Consider the following 25,774-nt stretch of genomic DNA (forward strand, 5'->3'; position numbering starts at 1 on the left):
AATTCATTTACTAAGTATTTATTGAATAACTCATACTTGTAAGTGGCTGGGGATTTAATACAGGTCTAGACTTGCTTTCTAGGAATTTGAGGACCCATAAAGAAGTATAATCATATAGAAAAGAATTTTAAGAGAGTATTTATTAAAGTCCTTTGGGAATTTAGAAAAGGAAAAGATTATTTCCTACTTGACACTAAAAAATGCTCTGGGGAAGAAGTGGTATTTGAAATCAACTTGAAATATCTGTCAATTTTAGACATTCAGAGATTGCTATTAAATGTTGATTATGATGTTGAAGAGAGGATTTAAGATAACCTTCTATTTTGGCTGCTCCACAATAGAAGAATCCCCCTCTAAATAAGTATCACCTTCCCACTGTAGACAGCATCTCTGACATCTAGATTTTAATGAGGATTTAAAGGACTATCTCTGAAAAAAGTTTTTATGCACAATTACAATTTTTCATAAAATATCAAGGAATTCACAGACTTTCAGTTAAGAAATTCTGCTTTAGATCAAGGGGGTATTTTTAGTAAATAATATAGTGCATATAAATAGTAATTTGCATTTTTCCAAGACCTTTTACATTATCACAATATGAAGTAGTAGTAAGGGCTTTATCATTGCTCTCATTTTTCAATAAAAAGATGAGATCTATAGAAATCAAGTAACTCCTCCAATATTATGATTTTCTTTGGGATTTCCTGGGATTATGCCAGGATTATTTTAATGCCTCCTTAATCAGCTGAAATTCTACATTTTTATTGTTCATTTGAAACTTCTATCAAATTGGTTCAACTACATGTGAGAGAAAAATCAAAATGATAATAGCTCAAAATAAAGAGAAGTTCATTTCTCATTCACAAAGTAGAAAAAAAAAATCCGAATAAGCAAAATCTAGGGCTACTATAGCAATTCCACAGTCATCAGTTAAGAACCTAGGTTTCGGGATCCCTGGGTGGCACAGCGGTTTGGCGCCTGCCTTTGGCCCAGGGCATGATCCTGGAGACCCGGGATCGAATCCCACGTCAGGCTCCCGGTGCATGGAGCCTGCTTCTCCCTCTGCCTATGTCTCTGCCTCTCTCTCTCTCTGTGACTATCATAAAAAAATAAAATAAATAAAAATGATTAAAAAAAAAAAAAAGAACCTAGGTTTCTCTTCTCATTTCCCCCTCACTATTCTAGCATTACATTAATCAAGATCACCTCTTGGTCCATGGTAGCTTCTAGAGTTCCAGCTATCTAGTGCATTTTCAGCAGTGGAAAGAAGGAAGTAGAGTGGAATACTGGAAAGCACGATTTCTAACTAACTCAACTCTCCTCGAAGAGATTTTTCAGAAGTCCCTCCAAATATTTTTGCTTATCTTACATGGAATAAAACTTAGTTACATGGTCATATTAGTTGTAAACATGCTGCTAGCAATTAGTACTTAACTTAGGTACCCAGATGCCCTAAATAATACCAGGGTTCTGTTATTAAAGAACAAAGGAAGAATGTATATAGTTGACAACAAGAAGCCCCTCCCACAATCACTACCCAACACTAAATACTCAAAGTAACAATAAAACTGTGATGGTAGATATCAACAAATGAGAATTCTGAAGATGGGATTTCTGGTTAATGAGAAACCATCAACTGGATGTATATGGTTTGGGTCTCCTGACTTGGAAAATAATGGAAACTGGAGATTAGAGTGTCCCTCAGGTATCCTCCAGCCACTAAGGTTTTAGGAGAGCTAAAATGTCACCTTATGTTCTAAGCAATGATATTTTCTGCTATGTAACTATCCCCGCATCTAAAAATAGTGTAGCTTAAACTCTGTAAGATTATTAGAGTAGCCCCATTGATTCAATTATTTTAGAACAGATAGTCACTAAAAGAAAAATAGAGAAAACGAATACGAAAGAATTTTCCTTGGGAGTTGAGTACAGATGGCAACTTTATCATCTTGGTACCAAGAGAAAGATACTCTGTACATGATCTTCTTGATATTTGAGGTGGGAATGGGAATTCACAATCAAAATGAAACATCTATGCTTATAACTTACGAACTTTTAGATTCTAATATTAAAATGCACAGCTGTTTATAAAAACTATCATTTATGCAAGTAAAATATTCAATCAGTAAAAACAGTTCTTAATGCCCTGAGGGTAATCAATTTTTTTTATGTTTGTAGAATTCAATCTGTGTAATAATATAACCATCAAGTCTTTGTGCTATCTTCCTATAAAACCTGATAGAATGAAAAGACTTTAGACAATAGTGTTTGAACTATAAGCTGCCACCACACTTCAAATTTGTTAATTAGGGTACAAGCATGTGGTTCTTTCTGAGCATTACCAAAGAAGACAGCTAATCCAAGTTTATGTTTCATTGTTCCTTTCTTTCATTTATTGCAATTTCTTAAATGGAAGTACCCAGAGTGTCATAAAAAGGAATTAAACAGAAAACTAAGTAGAAAATTTAATAATGAACCAAATGACTAATTTTTCTTTTTAATTATTTCACCAAAAAGGAAAAAATAACCGTTAACATCAGTATGGCCACCTGTATGTATTTGTAAAATACAAAAAAGCAGCAGGGAAAGGAATGGCAGATCCCAGCTCTGGGATCTCTAAAACAACATACTTGGAACAGAACCACTCTCTCATTCTGCCAACTTGGGAGTACTGAACAAGATCTCCCCTAGCTACTCTCAAATGGTCATGACATCTCCATTCCAGTGTCTTCAAAATGCCTCTGCAGATCAATGCCCAACCACCTGACTCATTATCCTAACCTACAATCTTTCTGAAATTTGGGACATTGTTTAGAAGACAGGATTCACAAATACCATATAAAAAGTGTTACAGTAAAAGAGTCTGTAAAACATCTGTAAAGCATATGAGCCACCTCTTGCATCAAATTCCAATAGTATTTATTAAGCACCCATTATAGGTGAAGTACTGTGCTAAGAACCCAGAAGGTAATATTTCCTTCTTTCACAGAACTTTCAATCCAGTGATTGTTGAATAAATTTAGAAGGGTGTCTAGAGATTTTCTAAAAAACAATGAAAATCAAAACAGCATGATACAGCCTAAATTGCCACATTTTCTAATTCACAGATAGCAAATAAGGTAAGGAAGATCTAAAAAATAAACCTTGTCTGAGAAGTCTACAGTACAGATCTGTGAGACAACATACAAACCTGTGAAATGCTTCAAAAATAATCACAGAGAGGGTACAGGTATAAAGCACCAGAGTGCAATAAAACCATGACAGCAACTGGTTCATAACAGAAGATTCACCTCCTCATTCTTAAAGACAGAGTGAAGGTCTACTCCCATCAAAAGGATTTGGATTATAGGAGTGCAGATATCTTTTGAGGTATTCCCATCATACTGAGTATCAGGCTCTACACATTCTAAAACTGTAGTTAGAGATTTTAAACACATATGAAAAGATGCATTAGATAACATAGTTCAAACTAAATGAAAAAAGTTTAAAATGATTTCTAAAGCCTATGAGGGTCTATAAATATTACATAATGATATCGCTTTTATTAGATGTGGGCAACATCATTTGTTTTCTCCTAGTCTTTTACGGAGAAAGTGCTTACACACTCACAAAATTTAATTTTAGAAAAGGGATCATAATTACCATTATACTCATCTACATTCAACAATGGTTCACATTTTACTATACATGTATGCATTTGTATTTTTTTTATATTTCATTTGTTGACCCAGTGGTTGAGTAAAGAGGACATGCTTATAGAGAGATTTCTTAATCTCTTACCCTTCACTAACTTGGTTCTTTAATTTTTAAAGCTAACTTTACTTTTATTTATATTGATATGTGAATTCATACATGTGGGATGGATTTGTTCATACCACAGTAAGTTGTTTACTGCGTACATTTTCTGAGTAAAGACCATGTACTAGGCGGTAGGGTAAGATAGTTAATATTAGACAATCTCTACCCTTAAACGTCTTTTTTAATTGATTCCTCAAACTGATTTAGTTAGGCTCTGAGAAGGCATATTTCATGCTTTCAAGTAGAAGATCCTACCTTCTTGGAAGTCTTGAATTTTTCTTGCTAATTTTTCTTTATAGGAAATTTGTATGTACTAAGAAAGGGAGTATATCTTGATATATAGATCAGTAATGTGAAAGTTGATTTTGTCTTTTATGTTCATGTTTTAGTGCAAGACTTTTCCTAATAAATACCATTTTCACTTACTAATACATACATATCAGATAAAATGATTCACCATTATAACCAGGTCCAAGGTATTTTCCATGTTTTCATAAATAATGATGCTTAGCACAAAAAATGAAATGGTAAAAAGGTTCTTTATTAGAATAAAAAAGGTAAAGCTGGCATTTCTGCCATACCAAGATATATATATTTGTGAAAGACCTTCACACTTTATAAAATTATGCATTAAAGATATGGCTTAAGGGAAAACAAATTTGAAGTGTATCACTACTAAAAACCCATGGAACTTCATAACTAACACAGTGACACAAACAATTATTGGTGTCTCATCCAGAAATTATTTTGGATAACCTAGGCAGGAAGCTGAGCACGGTTGGAAACTGCCTGGGTGGTAATTAAGAATACACAAAAACATGAGAGAGGATAAGAGAGTTTCTTTCACTGAGACAAAGCAGAAGGCAGCGGGTGTGTAGGGCTGCTGTTAAGGTGGGCCCAGAAGGAAGAAGTACAGCCTGAAACAAGAAGGAAGTTCCCCGGATGGGAGTGTGCCTTTCTAGGGAAAAATTCCCTGATGCAGATGTTTAGGCTTTTATTTTTCCTTTTTCTTTTTTGTCTTTCCTGTAAATACAGTTGAGAATGCTCTTGTCTATGCAGCTGTTAGCTGAGAGCTTTTTCCCTACCTGATGAAGATCATAATTTAATCCTACTATTTCAGCAACCTTTGCTTAAGAAAATATTATATGATCAATTATGACTTTCACATTCTCCCACTTATCATTTGCCTATGCGGTTACTGGTGTTTACAGACACACGTTAACAGAAGAACAAACTATATTTTACACACACACACACACACACACACACACACACACATTCTTTTTACAATAAAGGTCAAATAAGCAAGATGGATGGAAACAATATTCCTTAGAGTATTCCTTGTTTCTTAGAGATTATTTTCCAGTTTTCCTTAGAGAAAATGAAGAAAATAAATGTGGAAGGCTGGAAGGGGGAAAAAAAGATTAAATTCTGTAATTCTCCTAAACAGCTGAATATATGGTTATTCTAGGCAGAAACATTATGCCCTACATCATTATCTTTAAAACTTAGCAACATGGAGAAAAGGTACTGATGTAACTGGCATTGTTCTAGAGTGTGGAAGTTTCAAAATTAGTATACAATGCTCCTTACACTGGACATAGATGTTAGTCTTTAAACTTCTAAATTCCTCAGCACATGCTATGCTGGAAACTAAGAAATATGTAGCAAATGGGAAATTTCACCCAGCAGGGAAGACAAGGTCTAGTACAAGGGGATGGAAAAATAAACAGTGGCTGCAAAAGTGTGGGTTTCCTTTTTTTAACACCACCTCCTCAATTTCATTCAGGTATGGAAAATTAGGAGAATAATGGAAATTCTCTGTTTCACTTGGTACTCAAATCTTGGTGGGATCTGGGAAGAGCCTTAATCACTATGGTGACTTTTATTAGATTCAATATGATAATTCTAGAATGCTTAAACATCTAATGTCTTTTGTTGAGAGGGCAAAAATAATTTTCAACAAGTTTCTTATCCTCTCAAGATTGGCAAAAGCTCCCAAATGATCCGTTAAACTGAGCTATTTCAATATTTCGCCAGAAATAAAATGAGTCAATACATGCTAATGTGGAAAATATTTCAACATAAAAACTCACAGAAAAAAAAATTGCAAAAACAAAGCAAAGCTTGATGCCAGGGAATATATCTGATGGAAATCAGCATGTCTCTGTAGAATAATGCAAAGATGAATGATTTGGGTTCTATTGTATTATTTATCATTCCTTTTTATCCATGATTCCAGACTATCTATTATTAAAAATGGAGCCTACATTCAATTTAAATAACATTATGCTAGTTGCTCTTCTCACTTGTAAGCATTCATTTCAATTGAACGGAATAGTGATACACTAATGCAAAGAGAAAATGATGCATTGTCACTGAATGCTACTACACAAGCTCTGAAAGTTCTGACTTGTTTTATACATTTTCCTAGTAAATATGAACTTAGATTGTTAACTGTTAAACGTCTGCATCTAAATATCTTAGATAATTATCAATAGTTGTTCCTGAAGGGTAAGTAATTGTAAAACGTGCCATGTGGCTAATGCTCAAGGAAATAAATCTGTATTAGGGATAATTACAGATGGTTTAATTGCTATGGGGAGGTTAACTGGCAAGGTACAAAGTAGAGAAAATAGAAGTGTTTTCATCAGAGGCTAACCCAGAGGTTTGCTAAATCTACTTTCTACATATGTGCAGTCTTAAAATTCACTAAGTCATAATTTAACTATAAATTTACTTTCATGAACAAATAAAACCTACTACTACATGTCACTTGTTTTTGCAAAAATTAATTTGCTACCAAATGATGATTGTTTCTTTCCAACTCTTCATGTGGCAAATCTAAAGTAGATTAGAAACTGAAAGAAGAGTATAAAAGAGAGTTTCTCATATATTTCTAAAATTACAAAGATATAGGAAAAGAGAGATCAATATCAATGCAAGATCCCGCCAAAGGCTTTAAAGCTTTCTTGAAGTCACACAATCTCCTGTATGGGGAAAAAAAGGGGGAAATGTTCATCAAATGCTAACACATTTTTATGTGTTTATAGGTATTTGCATTATGAATATACACTGATACACACACACATTTCACTTCAGTTTGAAGGAAATCATCTATGGTAAAGAGTAGCCAAAAATACTGATATTATCCTAGGACAGTAAGATTGTGAGCTTTTTATACACGAGGATTATATATTTTTACCTCTAAATCCCCTGGCACAAATAATTGTTGCAGACTAGATGGATAGATGGATAGAATGGGTGGATGGTAGTAGGAAGGGAGAGAAGACGACGTAAATTGCTATACAAATATGTAACTTTCTTTCTTGTCAATTTTTTAGATTAAGTGTAAATAATATCCTCCTCTCCCACCAAGAAGTGGCAATAGATTTAAAAGTCACTGCACTGGAGTAAAAAGATAAGCTTACTCACAAATAAGCTGAGAAAGGAATCAGGTTCAGAAATGATATGCTTCTATCAACTACAACTATTTTTAGGTTAGAAGTTTTACCAACAAAAATACACCTCTGGAACCCCAACAATTATATAATTGCAGAAAGCAGTGTTTTTACAATACTGTGTTCTGTAGATCCCTAGCACTCTAAAGCTGCCAGAGAAGAAAAAGAAAAGAAGATAGCAGGCATTTGGTGCCCATGAGTTCAACTAGGCTATACATTTATATCTGTTTTATATGAAGAAAGGATCTCACACCTTAATTTTAAAAATAAAAACAAAACAATCTAAATATGTCATTTTATGTAATTTTGGGATTTCACGAAAAACAGCTCAGAAAAAACAAAGGCCCCTAGCTTTGAGTTCAGCAAAACCGCCCAAATGATTTTTTACCCATTATGGTAGAATGGTTAATCTGTCAAAAGTACTCCAGTGACCAAAAATCAAGGCTAATCCATTCCTTTACAACTGCACCCAAATGAAAATGTTATTTAGAAAAAAAATGTTATTTATTATGGAAACAGTGACAAAACAGTAAGACAAATTGGTACTCAGACAAAGCACATGATTTTTAAATATAAATTTTCAGTTTTTACATTGGGTTTTTGGTGCTTCATAAATTAACCTATCCAAATTGATACTGAGTGTAAAACCACAAAAATTGATAGTTAGATTCTGTGCTCATTGTACTAGTGATTAGTACAATTAGTAAGGTGCACAATTGTTTTCTTTTTTTGTTTGTTTGTTTTTTTTTTTGTTTTTTTTTTCACAATTGTTTTCTACCATCATATAAAATCATCCAAAAATCCAAACTTTCCCTTCATTTGATCTTAATGTTCTATTCAGATATTTAATACATACCAGAGGTTCCTCTTAAGTCAAATGGACATTAGACTTACAAGACTCCAGTCTTATACGCCACATGTGACATTAGGCTACACAGAGGAATACATTTCAGAAATATAGCTCGCCAAGACGGCAGTAGCGATATTTTTTTGTCAATGTCCTTGTAGTAGTTCACAAAGGGCCTACGGAGATCCACCCCCTCACCAGGAGGTCTAAGGAGGTATAAGGAGTCCTGGTGAGGTGTAAGAAGGCAAGAGTCACATTGGGCAACTGTTGGAGTAATCCTGGTCTGAAAGCTTCATGTCCCAAAAGAGCAAGCATCTCTTTTAACAACTGCATAGAAATAGCTTCCAGGGTCTCCACAAGGGACACACAGTTATAAGAGTCACTGCATTCCAGGGACCAAAGTATTACAATCCCATCTAGTACTCAGAGGCCATTTATATTCCTCTTAATGCAGGTACAATTTTTTTAAAAAGATTTTTATTTATTTATTCATGAGAGACACAGAGGGAGAGAATCAGAGGCACAGGCAGAGGGAGAAGCAGGCTCCATGCAAGGAGCCCTGTATGGGATTCAATCTCAGGACTCCAGGTTTGCACCCTGAGCCGAAGGCAGGTGCTAAACTGCTGAGCCACCCAGGGATCTCCAGCAGATACAATGTATAAATGAGCTATTTTTACCAAAAACAATGTTGTCTAGCAATAGAATTGTACTTACTGTCTTATCAGTTTAGGGGGTTAACAGAACTACAGCAATGAAAGGTTGGATTTGAATGTCCAAGGAAAAAGGATTTTGTTAAATTTTTGCCCTTGGATAACTATCTGGGTAATAGTCACTTCAAATATGTTATTCTTCTATAGCTTAATAATTTAGAGGCAATAATCTAAGCATTGATAACTACCATCATCAGTTGTTATGCAACTGGTGGCAGAATTTTAGAAATTCCATTTCCCCATTCTATTATATTCCATTAAACTTTAAGAAAACTTTGAAATATCAGAAAGGGAGACAGAACATGAAGACTCCTAACTCTGGGAAACGAACTAGGGGTGGTGGAAGGGGAGGAGGGCGGGGGGTGGGAGTGAATGGGTGACAGGCACTGAGGGAGGCACTTGATGGGATGAGCACTGGATGTTATTCTGTATGTTGGCAAATTGAACACCAATAAAAAATAAATTTATTATTAAAAAAAAAGAAAACTTTGATCCAAATCCAAATTATCCAAAACCATTATGTGACAGATTGTTCAGGATAAGCTAGCAATTCTTTGTTACTCAATAAGAACTGAAAACACTGCTCTGGCGCTAAAGGATTTCTGCAAACACATGATGCAAGTTAAAATCCTGTGTGCAAGCATACATTGGGTTTTACCTAGAATTAACAGCTGTTAATAGAAACTAGCCAAATTGATTTTTTTAAACATCCACTTGCATAATTTAATGGGGAAAGTTTAAAAGTAACTTGTTTTTTCTGGGTCAAAAAGATAAGAAGGTAAAAGAAATGACTACAGTGGGTAAAAAATTGGATATAGTAGTACCCTGCTCTCTCATCCACAGGGGATGTATCCCAAGACCCCCAGAACATACCTGAAACCATGGATAGCACTGAACTCTATGTATACTATGATATTCCCTATACATATAAACTAATGATAAAACTTAATTAGACACAGCATGAGATTAATAGCAGTAACTAATAATAAACTAGAATTATAACAATATACCATAATAAGAGTTATGAATGTGGTCTATCTCTCTCAAATTATCTTATTTTACTGAACTCACCCTTCTTTCTGAGATAAGGTGACATAATAAAATGTCTACATGATGAGATGAAGTGAGGTAAATGACACAGGTACTGTGACATAGTGTCAGGCCACTACTGACCTTCTCATGAGAGTCAAGAAAGGATCACCAGTTTATGCTCAAGTACATCAACTGACCACAGGTGTTTGAAGCCACAGAGAGTGTAACTGTTGAGAAGTGGGGACTATTGTATTAATTTTAATCTTCTCCAGAGGGAAAAGGAAATCTTTGTTCTTTTGGGATATTTAAGAGACAAAATAATTCTGCAGGAAAGCTTCTAAAACGGTTGGGGCTTTCTAATCATAGATTGTTATCAAACTAACAGGAAGATGGAAAGGATCCACAAAAACTTAAGTCCTGTGGGGGGAATTCCTGAAGGAGAGAATGTACAATGAACATAAGCTTCCCTTATTGGTATGGAGGGAAAAAAAATAATGCTTACTGATAAAGCTGCAACATGGATTTTGTTTAATAACAATTAATGTTTAAATAAAACTAAGAGCTAAATAAGAAAAGATACCAATCAAGGAACTTATATTTTTCACTCACTATTTTTAAAAATTAATATAAGAGCTACTTCTATGTCGTGTAAACACTGTGTAAAAAAGCTAGCAGGTGGACTTCTAACCTAAATCCTCATATCTACATTGCACCTCACACTAACTTAGATCTTAGGTCTCCTGTGTGTATGACCCTCTAAGATAAGAAAACATCAATTACATACTTTTCTGACTTTGTGCCAATGCATTTTCCTTCTTCTTTAAAATGAAAAGAATTTCAAGTCAATACATTATCTATTATGTTTTTCATAAACACATGGTGACTTCCTTTTCAGATTACTGAACATAAGACAGGAAACAATATCCAAAAGTAGACTTCAAGGTAGAGTATTTTCTATAAAACATCCGACTGTTGATAATTCTCTTCCATATCAATGCCCAAGTGATTATTTCAGAGTAATTTAAAAATAGATTATATGTTTCAGCAAAATCTCCTGTTTGTTTTCTGGCCTACTAATAGCCTTTTATTAAGCAGCTGTTCCTACTGTGTTTACTGTCTTCTTGCTCGAATGGCCATAGCCCCTGATACCTCAGCATTTTCACACAGCTCATTAGATGTAGCACAGTTTAGAACACAGTGATGGAAATTAGTACTTCCCAAAGGATTAGAACTAAAATAAACCAATCCTGATATTGGTCTAACCATCAATGATTCCTCCCCCAAAAGGCTAAGTGCTGAGTATCTCTTTGCTTTTGCATTTTTACTTTACTAGAGGTTCAAAAACTATATTTTATTTATAAGGAATTCTAAAGGTAAACCATAGAGCTTAAGTGTTAAAAATATGGGTCCTGGGCAGCCCAGGTGGCTCAGCGGTTTAGCGCCACCTTCAGCCCAGGGCGTGATCTTGGAGACCCGGGATCGAGTCCCATGTCAGGCTCCCTGCATGGAGCCTGCTTCTCCCTCTGCCTGTGTCTCCGCCTCTCTGTTTCTCTCATGAATAAATAAATAAATAAAATCTTTAAAAAATATATGGGTCCTGAATCCTGACTGCTTCCTAACATAATCTGCCACTCACTAACTATTTAACTAAGGCTAAGACTCAGGTCAGCGCATGTGCCAACTAGGAATAAAAAAAAAAAAAACTCTTTAGTAGGGTCGTTATAAGCATTAAATGGGAATAATATATATGAGGCACTTATCACAGATCTTAGAACATTATAAGTGTCGAATTTTATCTTACACATAATATAATTATAAATAATAATTATTACTATCATCATTATGTGAACATAAAGCAAGGAATATCCAGATGAGTACTCCTCCAATATCTACTAAAACATAACGTATTATTTATATGTGGAATATCCATTTTGACCTGAATTACCTCCAAGATATTCTGGGAATTCTTTTCTTATAGGTAAACACATCCTATATTTTATTACTATAAAGGTAATAAGTATTTTAGAAGCCAGTTGCTTATACTTCTTTAGCCTGCCTAAGAAAGCCAGCTTGTGCCAGACTTTGCAATTTTTTTTAATTAAATTTCATCTTATTGGCACAAGCTCAGCTTTTAAGGCTGTCAAAAAAAATTCCAAATCTTGATTCTGGGTTCTATTCTATTAGTTATCCCTCTCAGCTGTGTCATTCATAAACTTGAAAGTGTGTCTCTATCCAAAAAGTTGATAAATATTGATGAAGCCCAGCTAAGTACAGAGTCCTATGGCATATCCCCATAATCTCTCACTTTAAGTAATGCAGACGATAAAGACTCAGCCGTGGATACTAAAAACTAATAAAAATAATAAAAAGATCTTAATAATGATTGATTATGCTAAATTCTATTTTTAGGTTTCTTTTTTAACAGTTTATTGAGGTATTAATTTGTATAGCATAAAATTTACTTGTTTTAACTACACAATTCAATAGTTTTTAATATATTTAAAGAACTGCACAATCATTCCCACAATCTAACTTTAGATTATTTCTATTATCTCAAAGAGATCTTTTGTGCCCATTTTTAATCAGTTCTCATGCCCAACACCGGTCCCAGGCAACCACTAATCTTCTTTCTGTGTATATTAGCCTTGTCTTCCCCTATCATATAAATAGAAGCATTCAATACGTTTGAGTCCTTTCATTTAGCATAGTGTTTGTGAGGTGCATATATGTTGTAGGGTATATTAATAGTCTCTTACTTTTTACTGCTGAATTTTATACCATGAATTTTATACCATTGTATGGGTACAATATACATATATTACCCCATCTTAACACTTAACAACAATTGTACCTGGTGGATGCAACACATCTGCATGTCTATAGCAAAGATGAAGAATCTGAGGGTTGGAGAAACTAGGAAATTTACTCAAAGATTAAGTTTGCTGTGGGAAAGCCAAAATCTGAGCCCAGATGGTCTAATTCTACTCCAGTATATTTAACCTATCCTACCTTCAGTTTCAGGAGAATGCTTAAGCATCTCAGAGAGCTCATGCCTACAATAATCATCTAAACCACTCATTATTATCCATATTTTCCAAAAGGATGACATTAAAATTTCTGTCCTGCACCTTGCTGAATGACAGCTGTACTATCCAAAAGCAATACTCTGGGGGCCCCTGGGTGGCTCAGTCAGTTGAGTATCCAACTCTCTGTTTCCCCTAGGGTCCTGAGTCAGAGCTCAGCTTAGGATTTCATATTCAGCAAGGAGTCTCCTTGAAGATTTTCTCCCTGCCCCTCCTTTCCCTTTCTTTCTTTCTCTCTAAGAAAGAAAGAAAGAAAGAAAGAAAGAAAGAAAGAAAGAAAGAAAGAAAGAAAGAAAGAAAGAAAGATTCTCCAGTGTACCAGTTACAAACATAAAAGGAGATTGATTTTGTGTGATTTACTTGGAATAAATCAAGACCAATTCTCAAGCCATTTAATACCTGTGTCTTACAAACTTAGATTTTGTGGGGATTTGGAAAAGACTCTAAAAGTACAATTACAAATAGGTCTTCAAGAATACCTTTAATACATTTTGTACTAAAAAAAGTGAATTTCACCTGTAACTACTTGAAATATTAACAACAACAATCCACTTGATTCATTTTGCATAGCATTCAAGTTTAGGGCAGTAAGTCAGATAATCAGATTGCTCAGATTTAAACAGTAGTGCAATTTTAGACAAGTTATTTAACCACCCTATGACTCAGTTTTCCATTCTTTGAAATGGAAATAAAAATAGTACTTATATGACAGTGTTGTTTGGAGGAGTAAGTAAGTTAACACCAGCAAAGCACTTAAAATTAGATATTGGGGCACCTAGTTGCCTCAGTCAGGTAAACATCGGCCTTAGGCTTAAGTCATGATCCCAGGGTCTCAGTACTGAGCCCTGCCTCAAGCTCCCTGCTTAGCGGGGAGGGGGCTTCTCCCTCAATACCTCCCCTAGCTCATGCTCTCTATCTTAAATAAATAAATAAAATCTTCATTTTTTTAAATTAGGTATCATTATTGCTATTTTTACATTATCATTACTACTACAGGCAGAGAAGTAACATCCTGAACCACAAACAGGTTAAGAGTGGCAATTAAACAACCAAACAAAAATAGATAACAATAAAAAAGAACTGGCATGGGAAAGAGAGAAGGGAATGTATGTGGGAAGATTTCAATATCTGTGCATTACCATTTGTCGTATTTTAAAATAAAACAATGTAAAAATGCCCCTAGAATAAAAATAAAAGTCTACTGTTTCCATCAAAGCTAAACTGTGAATCCATGTTTCATTTGTGTTCCTGAGCTCACCAGATCCTCTTCCACATAGTGATGTGACACTGAAGCCACACCTTTACCCTCTAGAGTCGGGACACCTAAGAACTCCAGTTTATAAAAGGGATATTAACTTTGGTGCATGAGAGGTTAGTGATTTCATTTAAAGAACTCAGTAAAATAAATGGCATCTTTTTCTTCTTTGAACTCACTCCTTTCTCAAAATGATAGTAGTTATCTAAAAGAACACCATAGTGTTCCAATAAAAAATTGTATTTTCCACTATACATTCAACTTTAAAACTTTTTCTGTCCATTTTGTATCTGTTAAATTAAAAAAAAAAGAATTTAAAATTATGACAAGACCTCAGCTCATGGGGAAATATTTGGTAAAATGTTTCAAATACCATAAATGTCACAGGTTTTTATTTTTTAAACAATTTAGTCTAAAGTAAAATATTTATCTCTCAAAAAGAAAAACTACTTACATGAAAATATTAAATGCGTTATACTATTTAAAACAGAAAACACTGAAAATAATCTAACGGTCCAAAAAGTAATAAAGGCATTTTGAAGCAAATTCCATTGTCATTACTGGATAGAATATTGTGTAGCCACTAAAAGTAATTACACTGCCCATGTTGTAAACTTACAGTGAAATATTAATGTTAAAACCAAAAACAGAAACTATCCTAGCTATGGAGACAATTGTAAAATTATGTATTCATGTGGTTAAGGGTTAGAAGGCAACATAGAAAAATGAGAACAGTTGATTTGTTCTGATTATATTAAATAATGGGCTTCTTATGTGTCTTGTCCTAAAGCAGACTGTGCTAAACACAGTCTCCTCCTTAATTGGGTGTGAGGCCGATGGTTATTTTGCTTTAGATTTCCTGTTATGATGATGATTATTATCATCACCATCATCATCATTGTATGGTGCAGGGTTAAGTTTTTTTGTTTCAGATTTTGTTTTGTTTTGTTTGTTTTTGTTTTTGTTTTTGTTTTTGTTTTTGTTTTTGTTTTTGTTTTTGAGAGAGACAGTATGTATGTGAGAGTAGGGGGTGGGGAAGAGGAGGGGCAGAGGGAGACGAATCTTAAGCAGACTCGACACCCAGCCCACAGTACTATACAGGGCACAATTCCATGATCCTGAGATCACAACCCTGAGATCAGGACTTGAGCCAAAATCAATAGTCTTAAGTGACCATTAACTGACTGAGCCACCCAGAGACCCCAAGGTTAAATATTTTTAATATAAATCCTTATGAGTAATTTTCTTATGGCCAATTTCTAAGAAGATTAATTCCTAATTTTATAATGTAACTCAATTAAAAAAGCTTTGATTCATGGAAAATTATAAATACATTTATTCTGTTGGGGGTGCCTGTCTATTTCAAATAAAATAAACATTTTAATTAATCCATTTATTAATCCAAAATTTATAGATTCCTTGCAAAGTTCCAGGCACCAAGCTACATGCCCCCAATAGGAGACTGAGCAAGAAACACAAGTATAGAGTCTGCAAGATAGAGACAAATAAATATATCCTTAGAATATATCTGATAAAATGCTATGCCAAGGGAAGCCCTATGTTTAAAGAATGGAATAGAAAATGAACCAAACAAATCAAGTTGGGAAGGGAAAGGAGAAGATACCCTGGTATACAGTCCCAGAGGAAGGAATGCCAGTATATGAACTAGATTGGGAATTGGAATTAAGTAAGTAGTGGTTAGTAAAGTAAGATTACTCAGTTACCTGGTAACTTACTGGCTTGTGATAGGGACCAAAGATAAGGGAGGACATTAATCTTCAAAGCACTGCTCCCCAAATTAACTTTATAAGGTAATGAAAGTGTTTTAAAATCTGTGCCATCCAATAGGGTAGCCACTAGCCTCTAGTGGCCATTAAGGATCTGACATAAAATCAGTGTGATTTTGGAACTGAAATTTTAATTTCATTTGATTCTACCCAGTTTAAGTAGTTACAAGTGGCTAGTGATGACATTATTGGAGAATACAGCTTTGTTGTAATTAAGTAAGTTCATTATGGCAAGAGCCAAGTGTGGGGCAGTAGAGAGGGAGCAAAGTGGCAAGAGGTAAGGCAGGTAGAGTCCAGATGATGCATGGATGTGTGTACTGTGTTATGTGGCATATGCCACCACAACTGTGGTGTAAGCAGACACTATACACAGGAGTATGAGCAGTCATCCACAGAAGCCAGTCAGCAAGGCACTTACAAACCAAGAAACCTACCTCCCCTGTCCACCTTTAAATGATATGTTGGATTTTGTAGACTGAAACGAAGTCAAGCTTGCCTACTTAATACAGTGAAATATGAGGAGTCATGTGGGGTGTGGAAGGGAGGAAAGGAAAGGGTATTTTGTGTTTCTTGTCTATGCATTTCGGAGATTCCATGCAGTTAGAAATTTTCATTTCTCTTATAATGATGTCCAAAACAAAAAATAATGCACTGATTTTGAGCTTCTGGTCTCCTGGCTCATTCCTGTTATGTAACGGCAACATATAACCAAGAAAATCTGATTTCATGATCAAGTCTGCACTGCAGAAAAAATTTCTATTAAATGAAATTGAGGAAGCCAGACTCGAGGTAAGAAAACTAGTCAGGATGCTATCTATCATAAAATGGTGCTGTATTGGGGATAAATCAAGCAGCTACAGTCAAGTATTTGCTAGATGTAATAGATGGGACAGGAGAATAGATTGAATGTGCATAGAGAACTGGTAGAGTGGTCAAAAGTGATACTCTTGTTCTAATTTGGCTAGAGTTGATGGTGGTACAACTGGTAGAGATGGATAAATAAGAAAACATAGTAGACTAAAAGGAGATAATTCCACCATCATTGGGTCTTGATGTTACTTATTAGATGAGTGACTCTAGTCAACTCAGCTTCTTAGAGTTTTATCCTCATCTGTCAAACAAGAAGGCTGGAGATGACTGGCGAGATTTGTTCCACCTGATTTTAGGAGTACTCTTCCAAACACACTTACTCTTATTATCAAACACTTGTATCAAAGAGGACTTGTTTCTCAAAACTATTTATCATTGAAAAATAATAGTATGTGTCATGTCTCTTTACTTGATCTCAATTTTGACTGTGGATGGGACTCAATGATTCCATTTTTTGGTAATCTGATCTGCTGAATTATATAGCTAAGCTACAGACATACACACAAGTCCTGGAGTACATTCTTAAGTGTGACAGTACATAACATTATGCTTTATAATAAATCACAGACATGTCAGAAACAAGAAATGACAAAGCATATTTATTGTCAACATCCTCCCTTATTAGCAATGTTTTTGAAATTCTGCATTTATTCCTCCTTATTTTTCCTTAAGTACAGATAATAGTGCCTACTTTGATTAAAACATGTTTCGAATCAAGTAAAACTGTTCCAAATCAATTTTCAAAATTATTAGTTCAAAGTTTTCAGAAGACTGCCACTTTTGGATCCCATCTGAACAACATCCTTTGTCACTTATCTCAAGAGAACAAGTTTTAGAAATGAAATTATAGAAGCAGGAAACATACATGTACATGAACAAATGTGTGGACCTGCTCCTAAAAGCTGGTTAAATGACTATTGGGTGATGCTAATTTTTTTTTTTTTTTTTTTTTGGAAACTTTCAGGCTTAACTTAAAATTCTGGACTGAAGATGCTCAGAATGAGCCCTCCAGAAACAGAAAATATAATGAAGGAATTTGTGACTTTTTTTCCCCATCACAAGAAGAACAAGCCAGATAAGTAATTAAACACAAGGATATAGAATACATCTGTCAATAGCCCTGTCAGTGCAAGCTCACTCAGTTTGAATTTTCAACTCTACTACTTATTAATGGTCAGTCTTGGGACAATTGCCTAGCCTTATGGAATCTCATCCACTTCATCTGTCAATAGGAATAATAGGTAGAATCCATCTGATTACATTGTTGGGAACATTATCATTCTCTCTTTATCATATTATTTATGAACTAATAGACTTTGTTACATATTTTTGTGACTTCAATCAATTGCTGCCATTATTCTTATTAATGTTCATATTGCCCCATTTTAGGTTAATGGGGAGCCCTGTAAGTTGGCTCTGTGTCCTGTCCTTACCCTGTTTGTCTTTAACAGCAGCTTCCTGGTGTTCTGGCATGGTAAGCAATGTGGTTTCTTTTGTACATTTTCTAAAAGAAAGGAATATACATTTGCCTTGTTCACTGATATATACTAGTGCTCAACAAACATTCTTTAGATATAAGTCAATTAAATAGCACTTAACAACTATTCAATAGGAGTCATCGATTATTATTTGTCATTGTATAAGAATTACTTCCTCATGAACCTGACTATGGGGTTCTTTCAGTACAATTAATCTAATCAATTCCTGAGGACCTACAGTCTGCACCCCACCCCTTGTCAATCACATATATTTTAGTTGCCTGTATGTAAGTACTATTAACAAGTACAATTATCTTACAAGGAACATGGAAAGAATGTGAAAGGATTAAAATAGGCAATCTATGTCATCTAAAATATTTTCTCATTCTTTCTATATCATCTTCCTTATATTAGAATTAGGGGATTCTAGTGTCAAATTTGTTTCTGGGAGAAATCTTGTATTTCTTCCTCAGTGGGACATGTTTAAATCTTCACTTCCACTTTATTTGTTGCTTTCATGTCACATGTCAAAGCCCTATGTGGTTTCTGACTTCCTTTCTTTTTCAACTTTATCTCAAATAGAAATTTAACTTTAATAACATAACCACCTTTATTGACTCTATCATTTCCAAAATAGTTTCATTTATCATTTAAGTAAAACACGCTCTTAATTTATTTGTTGAATGGCTGAGGAGAAACTTTTAAACTTAATATTCTTTCCCTTATTCAAATTTTAAGTAGCTAAAGAAATTCTTCACACTTGGTATCAACATTACACAAAACACATTTTATGCTACATCTGAGTTTTTTAACTAGGTCTCCAAATGTGTGTTGTGGTTTTGCCTAAAATGAGTCATTATATAAATGTTCTCAGAAGGTAAAATCCAAGATTTTTATACAAGATCCATGTAACGTTAATGAAAAGTTCATTGGCAAATGATTTTGACGCCATGGCCTCTAATGCTTAGAACACTTAGATAAGAGATTTCTTAATTCGCCATGTTGGCACAAGGCACAATCACCTGGTTTTGGAATATTATGAACCATTACACCTCTGGAGAGACAGATGGCCTTCAACTGAACAAAGTCTGATGATTTACAAGTTTAACATTTATGGAGGACAATCACAAGATTAAACAATCATTATTCCTAGAACTAGCTATTTCAGAAGGGAAATGCTAATTTTTCCTGATTAAAAAGAGAAAACACAGATGTCATTCACTTATAAGAAAAAAAAAGTTACTCCTCTAGCTCTAGAGAATGTATCATTTAGGGAGCACAAAGTAAGAGAATGGGAAGCAGAAAGCTAGCTCTCTACTAATCTTCCTTCTCTCCTCATAAAGGAGAGATTTTTGTTTATTTTTCTTTGAATATATCTAGCAAATTAACATTTATGCTCTTCATTCTGCTTCCCCAGTCTTCCCACTTGTTTTTTTTTTGTTTTGTTTTGTTTTTTTCTTCCAGGTCTTCCTGAATAAATCCAGTGTCTTGGTCTCTAAAAACAAATCCTGTTTCTGTCAATAACAAATGTATAGCTCTGTGAAAATTACAATTAGTCTCTAGGACTTATTTTTTCTTTTTTTTATTTTTTTATTTTTTCTTTTTTTTAAAAGATTTTATTTATTTATTCATGAGAGACACAGAGAGAGAGAGAGCGAGGCAGAGACACAGGCAGAGGGAGAAGCAGACTCCATGTAGGGAGCCTGAAGTGGGACTCTATCCCCGGTCTCCAGAATCAGGCCCTGGGCTGAAGGGGGCGCTAAACCTCTGAGCTACCCAGGCTGCCCACTAGGACTTACTTTGAGACTTCTCTTTACTTATATGTAAGATGAAAAAACTAGATACCTTCTTCAAGGTCAAATATTCTCTAACTTTTTAGTCTTTCGTTCACAATGTCGGTACCTCTTATGAATTCCTAGAACTCTTCTTACTAGTGTCATATTCACTTAACAAAAGTGATTTCAACCGACAATGTATAATGAGTCTTACATGCATATTAGCGTTCATATATATGTGCCATCCTTTCCCCTGCAAAAGTGGCAGTGCCTTGAGGGCAAAGACTGAATTTTTCCTTCTTTGTATTTCTCAAAGCATCCAGCCTGGAACCCTACACTTGTTAGGTGCCTCCTAAATACTTGTCCATTAATTTGCTGATAAACTCTGTAAACTTTCCTCAGTTCTACTTGAGAGGCTTTGCAAATAGGAATGGTCCTAATGTTGTATATATTCCTAAAAAGAGAGAAGATCAAGTCTGCTTTTATCACAAGCTCAAGTGGACATGAAGTAACATTTTTTTCTTACGGGCAAAGCTCTTATAATAGAGTCCTTCAGAAGAACATAACACAGAGAAAAAGAGATTGAGCTACAGTATCTGCTGGCCTCTCACAGCAGCAGAACAAGAGTGTTAAAAAAAAAGTCACAATATTAAGACAGGATCAGAAATGAGAGTAGATGTGAAGCTAAGAGGAGCATTTACAACCTACTTCAGAATCCACAGGAGTTTGGAGATGAAATATGGAATCAAAAAAGTTATAAGCAGTATAATTTTATCAATAAAGAAAAGACAGTGTTGAAAAGATAACTACCCAATAATCATGTTTTCTAAAAATAAGCAACATACAGTTAATCATAAAAAACCTTTTATACTCCTTTGAAAAGAAATGCCACTCCCACATGTATACTTACACTAGTGAATAATTGTATAAGAACATTTCTTTCAAAGATTTTCAGTCAAAAATTTCATCCTAAAAAGCACCTGTACTTCCTTTCACTAGGTGAATAGGTACATTTTAGATGAGTACACACAGACAGTGAAAACTTATTTAATTTTTTCACTAAGACATTAGGAAGTAGATTCTCACAAGAGTCAGAAATTCAAACATTGATTTTTCTACTAAGCCTATGAGCCAACAGATATGAAATGATGGATCAAGAAAATGGAAGGTCTATTTTTCTATTCATTCAAAAGGTATATACAGCTTCTAAAAACTGAAAAAGTGGTTAAAAAATGGGCATTATCTCCAAGGCATGGATTGTGTATTCTGATAAATCCCAAAATAAAGTTATAATCTGAACCAGTGTTGGAAGATTCCTCCAACTGTATAACAGATAAAAAAAAGTAAAAGACTATTGAGAATTATCTGGTGCACTCTTTCTGTTACAATGTATTCTAAAAATTTCATAAAGGATGTGAAGTCCACAAAACTGGGAGCAGATTAAGTAATAAATAAAGCATCATATTCAGTTATACCACTGTTAGAATTAACATGGCTAGAATGAGCACCTACCAGAAAATCAAAAGATCAGTCAAAGGATTTTCCTGACTTTGTCACTTCCTTAATAAAATCATTCACTGTTTTCTTAGTCTGAATAGTTCCAACTTTAAAAGTAGAATATTAAAAATAATTGCCATATTTAAGAGGCAAAGAACTAAGTAAGTAGTTATTAACATGTTGGAATATTTTAGGGATGACATTTCTCAAATTCATAAAAAAAGTAAAACTTGGTTAACTCATCAAGATTTGTGGAAAATTATCAGAGTAAAGAGAGACACGGGTAGTTGGTTAGCTGACTGCCAGCCTATCCTTTTTGTGACAAAAGAACTGTTTCTCTTCAGAGTAGCAATGAATTTCAGTCATAATAGTGAACTATGATTAGGGTAGGTCAATTATAGCAATCTTAGCTCTCTTTGCCAGATTTTAAATAGTCACATGAGCAAATTTAACCAAAGAAATATAAAGCTGAAGAAGTTCTTATAGGGGAAGGGTGTTTCTGAGAAAACATTCCCTTTTTAATAAAAATGACAGGACCAGGAGAGAGCTTAAGGATTCATCCCCTGCCACACTTTTTCCCCTACTTCTAACACCAAAATGATTTTAAAGTAATGACAGCCATGTTGAGATCATCCATTGAGATGTATGACATCTAATGGCCAAGACACGAAGGAGAGTAGAGAGGATAAAAAGAACCAGCCTATGTCACTGCTGACAGTAATGAACCTCTGAATTAAAATTAGATCCACCTAACCTACATTCTCCCAAAAAAGTGAGAATAAAATACTGTTTAAGGCAAATATTCTGCAGCCTAACACATTTCTAAATGATAGATATGGTCCTCCCTGAAGAATCCATTCAGAAGAGCTCACCTTTTATAAAAGTCTGCATTCTTTAATGTAATATAATCCATCCCTAAGGTGACACCCTGGTGGCCTGCTCTAACAATCTGCTATCTCATATGCATGTGATATCCTTTTCCTTTTCTATGCATAGAAAAGAAGTCACAGACTCCAAATCTGATATGCCCTCTGCTCTAGAAATATATTGATAATATGCAACATGAAATATATAGTTTCATGGAGACTTGGGGAGCTTTCTGAAAGCCATCCATGAATTCTTGGTATGGTCTTCAGAGAGTTCCAACTATAAGAATCCTGGATTCAGATGATTTGGTATTTCTTTATTCTTAGATTTTTAAAACTTCAGTTCTACCTGAAGAACATTTATAAGTAAAATAAAATACCAGCTTCAGCCTTATTTACAGAATTCTTTGTGATCCAGTTTCTTAAGGAAGGGCCTCAAATAAATAAAAAATCTTAAAGAAAAAAAAGGCACCTGGGTGGCTCAGTTGGTTAAGTGTCTGCCTTCAGCTCAGGTCATGATCCCATGACCCTGGGATAGAGCCCCATGTCAGGATCCCTACTCAGCAGGTAGTCTGCTTCTCCCTCTCCCTCTTCTGCTCCCCAGGCTTGTGTTCTCTCTCTCTCTCTCTCTCTCTCTCAAATGAATAATCTTTTTTTAATAAAAAAAATCTTTTTGAAAAAGGGAAGGGGCTCATTTGATAACAAGCAGCAAAGTAAGGGAAATATCTTTGGACTAGGACTCAGGAGAGATTGGGTCTGGGCATGATTCTATGTGCAGACTGACCACTGACATTCTGGGCTTCTGGTCCCTCATCTGTAAAGTAGGAAATATGATACCCATTCATGAAACCTTTTTGAAGCTATAATGGGATAATATATGGGTACTGTCTGAATAGCAAATTATAGGTAGAATTTTCACCAGCGGGCATAATCTCTACATGAAGGAGAAACCAGGACACTGCAAGACCTAATTGTGGTCTGTCTCTGTTCTATCTGATTTTGGTTAAAAAAGATGATTCTAGGGGCATCTGGGTGGCTCAGTCAGTTAAGCATCTGACTCTTGATTTCAGCTCAGGTCATGATCTCAGGGATGTGAGAATGAGTCCTGCATCTATTTCTACACTGGGCATTGGAGACTACTTGGGTTCTCTCTTCTCACTCTCCCACTTGCACAAGCTCTCTCTCTCTCAAAAAACAAACAAACAAACAAACAAACAAACAAAGAGGGGCGCTTGGGTGGCTCAGTGATTGAGCATCTGCCTTCAACTAAGGGCATGATCCCGGGTCCTAGGGTAGAGTTCTGGATTGGGCTCCCTTGCAGGGAGCCTGCTTCTCCCTCTGCCTATGTCTCTGCCTCTCTCTCTGTGTCCCTCATGAATAAATGAAGAAAATCTTTAAAAAAATAAAAGAAAAAAGGTAATTCTGTTCTATCTAAAAGATTTACATATTTATTAAGTAATTACTGGTAATAAATAATAAGTCATTATTTACTACAGTACTATTGATTATCAGGAATTCCACCTTTACCTATGCTATTTTATATTATCATCACCAGCCAGATCCTATTACCTACACTGAAGGTGACAGTGGCTCAAAGACATTAACCAACTCATAAAAGTCACACAAACTTAAGTAGAGAGGCTAGAACATGGTCACAAGTCTATTCCACAATGAAATCTTTCTCTTGATATTATGTTAAAATGCAGTTGACACATAGTATTCAATTTCACTATAACCTAGCTAAAAAAATATGTTGGAGATGGTAGGAGAGTGGAGTTGTAACTGTCCAAAGGCAAATATAATTAGCATTTATAGTTTTCTAGGTATTGAACCTAGAGGCCAAACAACAGAGAGGGCAGATAATGAGGCTAGCTGGACTCTAAATTTAGGACTCAGCAAGTAAATGTATTAGCAAAACTGTGCCAATTTAGGAATCTTATCAATATTCATACACTTGATATTTCTGGTAGCCAAGGCCTGACCAGGAATTTTTTTCTCAAAAAATAGCATAACTTTAATCTTTCATCTGATGGAAAAAATACATATCATTGATACTGTAAGACTTTTTAAATGAGGCAAGACTGGCATCTATTCCATATGTGAATACTAAAATTAGATCAGGACTGAGAGCTTTGGCAGCTGGAAATGAAAAAAAAAATTTTTTTTAAACAAATAGATTTAGGGCTTTGTTAAAAGAACAAAGGGACCTACACTTTCTCCCATAATAAACATAACAGCTGGAATGAAAATAGTTAACCTTTCCTGTTATTAAAATAATTAACATATAAATACTATTTAGCTCATTTAATATGCTCATTTTTGGTAAAGTCTTGCATTAAGTAAATAAGTTAATTTTGAAACATAACACATGTCAAACCAACCCAGCTTTCACAAGGAAACAATAGTCAAAATGCGTGTATAATGCCCTTCTAAAATGACCAGTTACAGCTGTGAAAGGCAATGCCAGAAGCAATGTTCAGAGATACCATAGCAACAAGAGTCTTTCTGCTACAGCAGCAAACTCACAATCACAAACTGAAAGAAGAAATCATTTCAGATCTTTAAACAATCTACTGTAAAAAATTAATATAATCTTTCCTCCAATGAAAATGTCTTCATTCATTGAATTTCCAAATTTTACTTAGTGCTTTAAGCATTCTTTCCATAATTCCTGTACATCTTGTTGAAAAGTAAAAATAAAAGTTGAGAGCAATAGCGAACACTTAGTTTTATTTCACATATGCAAACTTTTGTCCCAACAAAACAGTTTTAGGTGTTTGAGGATTGTTAGAATATATTTGTTTGACAATCATTTTACCTTTTGTATCAAGTACTCACAGTGAAGTTCTCTTATAATTCCCTCTGATGGCCTTAATATTTCAACAAAATGATGCATCCTAATATGAATGCCCATTTTAAATGATCAAGATACACCTGCAGTAATTACCACACTGAGATTAGTGAGGCCATCCTATGCTCTGATGGCTTCATGTAGTGTTGGTTTAGTGTACTGAAGTGTATGTAATAGATTGAATTCCCTGATATATTTGACAGACCACCAATTACAAAGTACTTGCACACTTGATACTTTTGACCTTGCTCATAACAATGTGAATACATGTGGCAAGTCACTTTCAAATAACAACAATGAAATTTTCCATCCAAAACTTACCAATTATGAATTGCATACTTCATTTTAGGTGAAATATTCCTGATCAAAATGTTGTAAAATTACAACAGTAAACTGAAGACCCAACTAACTTCAATCAGAAAAGAACCAAGACACTATCTGACCAATCCCTAAGCAAAATTTCC

General features: G+C 34.7%; 1 protein-coding gene across 12 annotated transcripts in view; it reads right to left on the reverse strand.

Moving 5' to 3' along the window:
• Positions 1 to 25,774, reverse strand: part of CNTN4 (contactin 4) — a 916,127-nt gene that overhangs the window by 528,435 nt on the left and 361,918 nt on the right. For 2 of the 12 annotated variants that reach the window (XM_038565815.1, XM_038565818.1), the window contains one exon: positions 18,277 to 18,347. The exons of the other annotated variants lie outside the window; for them this stretch is intronic. The gene's annotated coding sequence lies outside the window, so the exon portion shown is untranslated. The remainder of the gene's footprint in view (positions 1 to 18,276; positions 18,348 to 25,774) is intronic. 12 annotated transcript variants of the gene reach the window in all.

This window comes from Canis lupus, chromosome 20, assembly GCF_011100685.1.
Source record: "Canis lupus familiaris isolate Mischka breed German Shepherd chromosome 20, alternate assembly UU_Cfam_GSD_1.0, whole genome shotgun sequence".
In the NCBI taxonomy this organism is placed as follows: Eukaryota; Metazoa; Chordata; class Mammalia; order Carnivora; family Canidae; genus Canis; species Canis lupus.